The sequence below is a fragment of the Otolemur garnettii genome, unplaced genomic scaffold, assembly GCF_000181295.1.
Source record: "Otolemur garnettii isolate 467f Iridium unplaced genomic scaffold, OtoGar3 scaffold00160, whole genome shotgun sequence".
Lineage (NCBI taxonomy): Eukaryota > Metazoa > Chordata > Mammalia > Primates > Galagidae > Otolemur > Otolemur garnettii.
In genome coordinates this window covers 43,654-55,681 of record NW_003852555.1, presented here as the reverse complement: position 1 = coordinate 55,681, position 12,028 = coordinate 43,654, and positions in this window count along the sequence as shown.

The window sequence follows — 12,028 nt, the reverse complement described above, 5'->3', positions numbered from 1 at the left end:
CTCAAAATATAGCTAGCTGAAATGTGTGACATTATCATTATTTATTTTTTTTACTATTTGGGATATATTGAGGGTACAAATTAGATTACACTGATTGCATTTGTTAGTAAATTCCCTTTTATAATTGTGTCTCATCCCACATTCTTCTTAGTAAAGCATCACCAGAATGGAGATGCAGGAATCCCATGTACTCAATTCTAATATGAGGACAATCAATGGCCTTATGCATGACGTTTTTTGACCTGGGGTACAGCATGGTGGTATGTGATCATAGGAAGAAAGAAATCAGGGATTGGCCTAAAAATAATAGATTAATGGAAAATCCTTGTGAAACTCCCAAATCCATATTAAATGCCCATTACAGCTCAATATTCTGCTAACATTGCTTGAACAATGATTTTTAAAGGGCAGAAGTGAGAACATAGCAGAAAATATGGATTTTTCAGATCGCTGCTCCTACAGGATTATATCTACCCGAGGATAGGTGTCACATAGCAATGATCTCAAAACAGTTACCACATAAGCCCGTCCATCTGTTATTTTTGAGAAATTTGAAGCTTCTGACCTGGATGACCAAGCAGCTAGATTATAGTAATATTTGACTCCTCACACACCCTTCTTATACATAGTCAGCCTCTACTATTAAAAATTCCAAAGTAAAAACCACTGTCCCCCATCACCTGCCTAAACAAATGACACAGGTGTACAGAAACACAGAGGACCCTGGCAGACTGGGCCACCAACCCTGAGCTGGTTACCTGCCAACAGCCCAAAATCAGCAGTCCTGAAAGCTAAATTTCTGAAAATTATACATGGAAGCATGTGGTTTAGCAGAAAATACTATTTTCTTTTATGTAATGTTTAAGCTCTTTATCATGTCTCCAAAGAGACTGATTATTTAGGATATTTTGGCTTTCAAACTCAATCATTCTCATGGTTTCCTAACATGAAAGTCATAAAAAAACTTATATACGCATTTTGGAAAATAATTTGGAACCATTTCCTTATATGTTATCTTCCCTACATTTTTTAATGTAACCCAATTCAGTTAAGACTGATGAGAAACATGTGAAATGAAAGACAATTCAAATGAGTTCAAACACTGGGCGTGTAAAAAATCCTTCAGTCTCAACAGAGGGAGGTTTATACTCGTATGAACAGAAAATAGAAAACAGGTTGCTTTCCTCCTAGGTAAATGCTAAATTATGTAAAGGTAGATTTGATGGAATCCTAGGTTTTTAATAAATATAGTAAGTTTATAGTTATCTCACTTGGGGCATTTTGATTTGCTCTGACTTATAAACATGGATTAAAATATAGTATGGCCTTATACAGTGATTAGTACTTGTGATAGAGAAGGAAGGATGAAAGGAAATGTTGAAAATTGAGCTGCCTTGTGAGTAAAGCTTAAAAACTGGTTTAGAAAAGAAAAAATGAGTGTAGGGGGAGGGGACGGATGACTGAGACTTTACTGTGGATTTGTGAAATTATTTTGTTTTAGTTAACTGGATTTTGACCCCAACCAATTACGTGTGACTTACATATGTTATTGAAAACAACATACTCTCACATTTCTCAGATAGCCAGTTGGTATTTTTATCTTTCGAAGGCTTATTACCTATGAAGAAGAAGGAGGCTTTGGGATATCTTTCTTATTTCCCTGGGTTCTTCAAAACATCTGGTCACTTTCATGGCTAAGCTGTTTGAACAGTCCACTGAACCTTGACTTACAACATTAACTGGAGGAACTTCAGATCTACTAACAGAGAAGGCAAGTCACCTTTGTAAGTCAAAGATTCTCATAAATTATTTTCATTACAGATTAATGATCTGTGAAGATTCAGATCTTTCAAAGAGTTGAACATATTGTGGTCCGTGTATTATGGTGCAGCTGGGGAAATATGAGTTGTTTTAGAGCATCGGTCATTTAGAGGAAATCAAATCAGACTCCTTAGAAGTATCATTTAAATCTTCTAAACATATTTTGTGGGCATCAAGGCAGAACAGCATGATTTCTTTTACAAATATTATGAGTGAGAAGCATTTTATACTTTGATTTACTTTCAGGCTTGGGAGAAGGTCAAATGAAATGATACCAAAGTATAATAATTATAGTAAATACTTTTTTCACCGTATCCCACTTGCCATAACCCAGCCACTGCGAGAAATGCCTTACAGAGTGTAATTTAGTGCACGCAAGAACTCTGTGAGGACAGTGCGAAAACCAAGGCAAAGAGAGCTCATTAAGTTACCCAAATAGCACAACTGACTGATGAGGAAGTCGGAATTCAAACCCAGACCCCCCTTGATCAAAACCTTCATGTTTAACTCCTCTGGCATTGATTGGATCTAATTATCTTCCCAAAGTCACATGACTGAGGTGGTGTTAGCCAAGGTGGTTTACTACCAGTGACAGCTTAATAAAAGAAAAATGTGTTGGCGGAACAAAGAGAGAGTTCACAGAATCTTTTGTTGTTGTTCTCGTTGTTAAAAGACTTGAAGAAACCATAGCTGTTTTTGAAGACAGGGATTAGAACAAGGATCTGGAATGAAATCAGATCTATTTCTCTTTTTATTTCCTAAATTATGATAGACCTCAAAATTTTATATGCTTTCTTTTATATTTGAAAAAACTCTCTGGATAAGCTGCCATTTTTGGGGGGGGCAGCTATACATGTAATAGCAAAGACATAGTATGTGAGTTGCACTGTCCAAAATGAGTGGCTAACTGGTCACAAAGGTGGGACTAGAGTTCAGCCTTGTCCGACACATGTACTGTTAGCTAACCTACTTGGGCTTTATACAACCAAATTATATTGGCATTCTCATATTAGAGCTTTTCTTACATAAATACATAGACAGGTGAGTGGAGATATTAATACTTCTTAAAAAGAAACCCACTTTGATATTCTTAAAAAGAAACCCAAATCCATACTCTTATGGATTTGACCATATGAAACAACACATAAGCAAACAATCTCCATCTCATTTAATATAGTAAGTACTATTATATTATAACGGTAAATGAAGGGCTATCTCAAATGGTTTCCAAATGATATTGATGTTAGAATATAACACTTGGTCTATAGTAGATGCACAGTGAGGAAAGGCTCTTTTGATAAAAATTGTTCAATATTTTTTCATAACTATAACCTTATATAGCTATGTTAATAAAGGTAAAACTATTGATTAATTCCTGTAATATTGAGATCATGTTTAAAAAATTTTTTACTACGTAAAGGATTTCAAATAGACAGGTTTCTAAATTAGATGCCTTATCCACAAGATGGTGTCCTAACATTAGCAACCAACAGGTTGAGCTCACAAACAAAAGCAAATTTACTTGGCAAAAATATTTTTCAAGTTGGAAACACTGAGCGCCCATGCATAAAAATAATTACTCCTCAGTCTGTGGCTTTGTGCAAAATGTACTTGGGAAAATGTATTGTTCAACTCAAGTTGATTAACTCTCTTTGTTGTAGATTTGTATTTATTTATGTTAATGCTACAGTGGAATACTCAGTTCATTAACTTCCAATTTAGCTAAAACAGAGGGAAAAACTGTTTTCCTGGCAAACCACAACAAATTTTCAAATGGCATGTCAGTTGAACTTCATGTGATGTACATTTTATTGTATGTCAGCAGAAATACACTTAAGAGCATAAGCTTTTTATCATGTCTTTAAAATTTCCATAATGCTTTATTGGTAAAAACAGGGATGGTGACAAGTAGTTAATCTTGTACCTGAGTAGGTTTAAGATTTGACTATGGCAAGTTGTATGTAGTTTTCTGAATTCAACACCGTGATTTTCAGCTTTCAGCATCAATTTATTCCCAGGATCCTGAGAAATCTCTGGTTCTAATAATTCTTACTGATGATTACTGATTTTTGAACATGTGTAGAGGTTTCACAATGTTCAACTCTGGGGAAGAGGAAGTTGTATATTTCAATACTGTTTGGAAAAGTCTTAGTAAAAAAGTAAATTATTTCAGATAAATTATCTAGACCAGTCACAACCTCTAGCTCTATTTTAATACCAACTTAAATGAAAGAAAGTTAGACCTTGCCTAAAATTGACAACACCACTTTCATTTTAAAGAGGTTTTCATTTCTGTGTTATCACCACTCCAGTAAGTCTGGGAATTGGTTAAAAGGACTGGTTTTTGTTTTTCGTTTTGAGCAAGTAGCATTTAAAATAGTTTCTTTCCCCCTAATAATGGTACCTGGTATCTAACAAATAGACATTGTACATATTTATGGCATGTAACATGATGTTTTAATATATGTATACATTGTGAAATGGCTAAATCAAGCTAATCAACATATATATCACTTCACATGCTTACTTTAGCAATTTTCAAGTAAACTTACATTGTTATTAACTATAGTATCATCAATTTCAGGTATACACTGTTATTAACTATAGTCACCATGTTGTACAGAAGATGTCTTGAATTTGTTTCTCCTTACTGAAACCCTATATTCTTTGACCAACCCCTGATGACCATTGTTCTATTCTGTTTCTATTGAGTTTGACTAGATTCCACCTGTAAGTGAGATCGTATAGTATTTGTCCTTCTGTGCCTGGTTTATTTCACTTAACACAGTTTACGTAGTTAAGTGAATCTAACAGGTTCATCCAAGTTGTCACAAATCACATAATTACCTTCTTTTGAAAGGGTGAGTAATATTTCATTGGTGTATACATGTACATCACGTTTGAAAACTCTACTCATTCATTAGTGGACAGGGAGGTTAATTCCGTAACTTAGCTACTGTGGATAATGTCACAATAAGCATGGGCATGTACATATCTCTTCAGCATACTGATTTCATTTATTCTGGAGATATGCCCAGAAGTAAAATTAATAATGGTTCTATTTTTTTTTTTTTTTGAGAAATCTCCATACCCTTTTTGGCATGCTGCATCATTTTGCATTCTCACCAACATTGTACACGGGTTCTGTTTCATCCTTGCCAACACCTGGCTTTTGTCTTTTGAATTAAAGCCATGCCAACACATGTCAGTCGATATCTTACTGTGGTTTTAATTTGTATTTCTGATAATTAACAATGTTGAATTTTTTTTTTTTTAACAAATCTATCTTCTTTTGGGAAATATCTACTTAAGTCCTTTGGCCATTTTTTAAATCGTGCAATTCATTCTATTACCATAAAGTTGTTTGTGTTCATCATGTATGTCGAATATTAATCCCTTATCATATGTATGATATACAAATATTTTCTACTATTCTATACGTTATCTCTTCACTCAGTGGATCATGTTGCCTTCTTCATAAGTGCCCATCTAGTTATCAAAACAACTAATGTCCTTTGCCCTTTCAAGATTACTCACCCAGGAGGTAGAGTCTAGGTATGTAAAAACTCAGAGTAGCTAGCAGTAACGTACAGTAGCAGTTCATCCTAAAACTAAGTTATTCCTCAATGCATTTTGTACTTATCATGTCTAGCAAACATTCTTTTTATGTTTTAAATGGGAAGGGCTGAATTCTGAATTCATGTCAACACAAAGAGAAAATAAAATACCTTCAGATATTTTGGGTGAATACTGCTCAAATTAGAGGCTAATTATTTTTTCCATTTGACTGTGAATCCAGTAGTGTGTATAGGTAATTTGTACTTCGTACATGAGAATAGAATACTAAAAGCTGAAGAACAGAACTCAGGTACTACTGATATTTCAATGCCAATTAATGTGATTGAAAAGGCACGTAATACTTAAGAATTTTACATTATTATATTCATTAATGATTGTAATTAGATACACATATTATTATTATTTTTTGAGACAGAGTCTCAAGCTGTTGCCCCTGGGTAGAGTGCCATGGCGCCATAGCTGACAGCAACCTCTAACTCGGGCTCAAGTGATCCTCTTGCCTCAGTTTTTCTATTTTTAGAAGAGATGGGGGTCTCATGTTAGCTCAGGCTGGTCTCGAACTCGTGAGCTCAAGTAGTCTACTCACCTTGGCCTCCCAGAGTGCTAGGATTACAGACCTGAGCCACTGTACCCTGGGATATATTATATTCTTTAAGACTAAGTGTGCAGTTCACATTTTCTGGTTAAAAGAGGTCTTTTGTGTTTGATTCTTCAGATAAAGAACTTTACATGGATTTGATCTTGAATTCTTTCTTAGGAAGGCAAAATGATAGAGCAGAAACCTCAGAACTTAAAATTAAAACCCCAGGGTCTGAGTCCAGCTTGGTCATTTGCTAATGGTGTGAGTTCCAAGTCTCAGTTTCTGTATGAATGAGATAGAGGTTAACACCTAAATTATGGAGTTATTGTGAGAAATAAGTAAGTTAATATATATAAAGGCACTTTATAAATGCAGAGTACAATGCTATTATAAATTACTATTATTATAATTTAAATAGGAATGCCATTTCCATTTCCTTGAATTCATAATGAATTGCTTCCTATATTGCTGCCTTAATAACTCAAAGATCCTCATTTAAATGAGAAAAATGCCTCAAAAATATCAGAAAACAATCTTTTCTTTTTGTTTTTGGCCAGGGCTGGGTTTGAACCCACCACCTCTGGCATATGGGGTTGGTGTCCTACTCCTTTGAGCCACAGGCACTGCCCCAGAAAACAATCTTTGAAATGATATTTCTATTAGAAATCAGTTTCTACCCTAGTGAATATGTATATCATCCTTGTTTTGCATGTAGCCCAAGACCATAAAAATGACTGCACAAGCTGAAACCATGCAAAGGAATTTCAATAATCAGTAGGAAAAATCCTTATTGCGTGTGGCCTTTACAATTTTTTGTCAAAGCATTAAACACTTTCCTACTGTTGGTTATAAATATACAAAGGAATGAAAAGCGATATTAATTATGCACACTATGATTAAAACACTCGAAACAATGGCAATTAGTGTTTTAGTTTTTTAAAAAAAATTATCAAGAGTAGTTTAAAAGGGACTTGCTTTTTTCTTCACAGGATATAATTTAGCACATGCAACTATATTTTTTTTCTAATGCCTTGGCAAATTGTCATACCTTTTTCTGAATTTGACTTTCTTACCAAAATTTTATCTTTTGCACTCTCAATGTTGTGAAATATCCCCAAGAGTTTCTTTAACGTGAAGTATTTGCTGCTGTCACTTCTCTGGGCTGTCTTCCTCGTCCTTTTATCATTATGCCCCTATAAATCAAGAGATTGGACAATAGCCAATGTCACGGCATTAGTGCATTTCATTTCTTTGCTGGACTTTTCATCTTTTTACCAATTCTTTTTTTTTTTTTTTTTTTGAGGTGGAGTCTTACTCTGTTGCCCTGGGTAGAGTACTGTGGCATCACAGCTCACCGCAACCACCAACTCCTGGCCTTAGGCAATTCTCCTGCCTCAGCCTCCCAAGTAGCTGGGACTACAGGTGCCCACCTCAATGCCCAGCTATTTTGGTTGTGGTTGTCATTGTTGTTTTGGCAGGCCCCGGCTGGATTTGAACCCTCTGGCTCTGGTGTATGTCGCTGGCGCCTTAGCCGCTTGAGCTAGAGGCGCTGAGCCGCCAATTCCTCTTTGGATTATCTGTTTTTATGAACTGTTCCATGGATTTGTTACTGAGAGAAAAGGAGGGAACACAACTCCATGCTTTACTCTCCAGGGATAAACTGCATAAAAGAGGAACAATTACCAGCCACCAACAGACCCTGACAAAAGTGACATGATTGGTAACTGATCATGATCGTGACCTGCACTTGCTACTCACGTGGCGGTTTGTGGGCTGGACAGCTAGCAGCTCCTTATGCCATTTAGTTACAGTAAATACACCGTGGTAACTGAAATTGAACCGTGTTCTTGGGGAACTGCTATTACTAAACTATCGTAACGGAAATGATATATATTGGAACAATGCAGACAAAGGACTGCCTATGTTTCAACCAATGGCTAAAGAGAGAGCAACACAAACAAATCACCTTGGGACATCCCTTAGTCTGGATGAAATGAAACATGAGTCTTCTTTGTAGGACTCCCTCAAGGCAGTATTTGGATTACTTAATGTGAGAACACATTATAAGCGAGTGCAGTATATGTGCGCTGCTTAAAAGTGAATAAATTAACAGCAGCTTTTGTTTATTTGCCATATTTAAATTTTATTGCTTTTGAATAGCTTGTAAATTCAGGTTATTAATGTTTCAAGAGATACAAAGACTATACAAGGAAAAAGCCATGAGAGCGCCCCTTTGCTAACTGCCATTCTCTTCATTGAAAGTTACCGACATATCCTTCTGGAGATAGTCCAATATTTACGAATACCCTCACATAATTTCATCCCCTCCTAAAACACAAATCCTAAGCTGCTGATATTCATTGAACATTTTCTATGCACTAGACAATGGGCTGAACTAAATCAAATGCATTATCTCATTTAATCCTGACAATGAACTCTGAGCTAGGTAATGAATAGAAGAAAATCAGACCGACAGTTTAACTTCTTTTCCTAAAATCAGTCTGTATGTTGTGGGCCAGTTACCTTTATCTAGACATTGTGTCTTCTCTAGGGCAAACTCCTGATGACTAGTCGACACTGCCTAGACTCTGCATGTCGCTCATGCAGTAGCATTTAGGTCTAACAGTCCTTTCATGGTGTTGGAAATGCTTTTTACTATTTCAGCCTATGGAAATATGGTGCTTAGGGCATTTAAGAGAAACTAAGCCATCTCCAAAAACATTAGCTATCTCTCTCACTATATGTTCTGGGAAATTGGCCAGCTTCCTTGGAAGGAGCCCAGTCTTGACTGTATATCTGTGATCTGTTCTCTGGAATTGCCAGGCAGCCCCTCTCCTTGTTGCGCATTCTGATTCCATCTGATATTCAGCATAAATGCATACACACACACACACACACACACACACTTGTTTAGTTATTCATTCATCCACAAATATACCTCTTAAGTGTCTGAATCTTACACAATAGAAATGTGAAGTTCAGGAGAGCTAAAAACGCACCCCAAAATCTGTTCACATTTGTTATTTTATAAACTGAGTACTACTTGACAGTGTGTACTTCACAGCAGGTGGTGAACAGAGATGACACACGTGTGGGTTCTGGTCAGCAATGGTGCATCTTTTCCATACTCTTTCCTGAACGCAGTGTTGGTGCAGTCTTGGGGGGAACCGTGAGGGGGATGTCTTGTGAGGAGCCTGGGCTGCCCCTTTCTCCACCAGGCCTTCCTCTCACTTGTCTTTGTTACACTGGAGGTGCTGAAGGTTTCCTCTTGCTTTTTTTTTTAAATTTTTTAAAATTTTTCTTACATATACATGTGTTTGTTTGGTTTCCACTTTTGCCTTCGCAGGATTAAAAAGGCTTAAAATTTAATGACAATAACAATGTTTAACATAAGGACTGAAAACAAAAACCTCATAAAGAACGAATGAAGATAAATACATTCAGAAAAGAAATCAGACAATTGCTGCATCGAAATTTTAAGCAATAATAATAATAATAATTTAAAGAAAGTAACATTCACCTTGTCAGAAAGGAGTATGTCTATTATACAATGCCTTGACTCTGAAGTTCAGTATGGAGTCTTCAGTTAACTTCATCTTCTTATTTAGTTTTTTCTAAAGTCTCAAAAAAACAGACAACTAATATTTATGAATGAGAGTAAAAGATAATTTCAAAAAAACAGATCATGCCAAATCTTCTAGACAATAGAAAAAGAAAAAGTGCTTCAAAATCATTCTACTTAATCTGGATACACCTGATATTAAAATTGGAGAAAATATATTATTATAAAGGGGAAATTACAAACACACTTCACTTATAAGTGAGGATGCAATATGATAAACAACATATTAACATGTTGAATTACAAATTAATGTTTAAGTAATATATTTTGGTCAAAATTAAATCCACCTTATGTGAGAATTAGTCACTATTTTCTTTCCTTTTTTTTTTTCCTCTTGTTTTTATCTGAGTAGGGGGAGCTTGAATTTGAAGTTGAGATTTTTTAAAAAGTCACCTCTTTTACTGTACACACTCCCACAGGATCTGGGCAGATTTTGACAGGTATGTTAAGTGCTTCTCCAAGGAATCTCTACTTTTTAAAATGAACGACACACAACCAGAACAACAAGTAAACACGGAGGATGATGATTTTGAAGAGCTGCTAGCGTTAGAGGAATAAGTGTCTATAATGTCTTCCTGTCTGCAGGCCGGGATCTTGGCGTCACTGGCTGTTTGTGCTCACGAGTAAGATGATCTATCATGATGTTTAGAGGACTGGACTCATTTCTCTCCGTATACTAGAATAGATTTTTGATTAGAAATCTGCCCTCCATCTGGCTCAATTCCACGCACATGCTTTGAAAATTGTCAAAGCACCAGTCTTTGTTTTAAATACTAGACTTAGGTCAAATATTTATTTTTTATCTGTAAAATAACTTCTATTACTTACTTCATAATATCTGATAAATAGCATAATTAAAATATTTCCACGTAGAGATTGCCATGTTTCAGTCAATGACCTCGTTTACTACTTTATTGAGAAGTTTGAGCACAGCCACTTTAAATGCCCTGTGTCCCGTCTTCTCCTTGTGAAGTCTGTGCCCCGTCTTCCGTTGTTTGCACTTGGAGTTGGAGAACGCAGCCTTCTAAGTTGTGCTCAGACTCTGCCTCGCGCTCCACTCTCCCCTGACGCTTGTTCTGTTCCGTGCTTCTCAACTCTCTCCTTTTCTGCTGTCCTATTTTCTCGGTTAATGACGGGCACAATCATCCTTATCCTCTTAAGTCTTCAATCACTTAAAAAGAAAAGCTTCTCAAAGCATAATTCTATATTCTCCACCTACTTACCTTAAATCTATCCTTTGGAATTCTATCCTCGCCCCTGCTGACCCCCTGAAATCACGGAAGAGGGGCCAAGTCTGAGGAACCCGTGGCCCCGGGAAGCTCCACTGCACTTGATGGAAATTCTCTCTCACAGATTCCCACGGACACCAGTGCATTTTTTTTTTTTTTGGCTTGATGATTTTCTGTTTCTTTTCTGTATCCTTTCATCGATTTTTTGTCTACTCTCCCCTATATGTAGAGTTCCTCCACTTTCCTAAGTTTCTATATGTGGGGCTCTCTCACATGTTTCTCTTTTCTGTTTCTTGTTTCCCTTGCTGGGTCAACCTCTTCGTGGATTTATTTGTCATCTTTTCTGAGGGCCTTCCAAGTTCCTCTTTCTGACACTAATGTCATGGCAGCCCCAGGTGGCACTTCTGGCCGGTTTCTGGATCTCTTTACCTGTCAATGCAGTCGTTCATCCTATTGACTGAGAAGCCGCCACAGGGCAGGTCCTGCTCTAGGGCTACACACACAGTAGTGAACAGAACGAGGGCCCGTCCCACAGAGCCACATATAGTGACCACAGAATGCAGAGCAAATAAAAAAATATCGGGGGGCGACAAGGGCGTAGGGGAAATAAATCAAGGAAGAGGAAAGAGCATGATGGGAAAGGTAGGGACCAAATTACACTGGCTATCGGTGAAGTTTCTGTGTAGTGACAATCAGGAATCTGAAGGAAGGGACAGTGCCAGCCGTGTTCCTGCTTTGGGTGAAGTGTTCTTGTTGAGAGAACAGGCCCTGAGGTACTGGCGGAAAATGTTCTTAGGATGTAATAAGCAAAAGACATGTTCTCCTCTCTTTCTCTAAATGTTCTCAATACAGAGAGATAACACAGATATTCTCAATATCGAGAGAGATTGAGAGAGAGAATAGAAGGGGAAAAGAGATACAGTGATAGCTTTGATATTACCATTCATATATATGTAACACACACACACATATAACATCGCGTCTTACCATCTCTTACACACACATACACCACATATGGGAAAATCATGTCAAAGAGAGCAGGGCTCAGATCACAGGTGGTCTAGGGGGCATCCTGAGGATCTTAGACTTTTTCTCCAAATTAGAGGAGAAGCCTTTGAAGAGTTCTGAGCACAGAAATAACAAGATGTGACTTGTACTTAAAAAGAAACATTTTGGTTGCTTCAAGAGGAAACGATT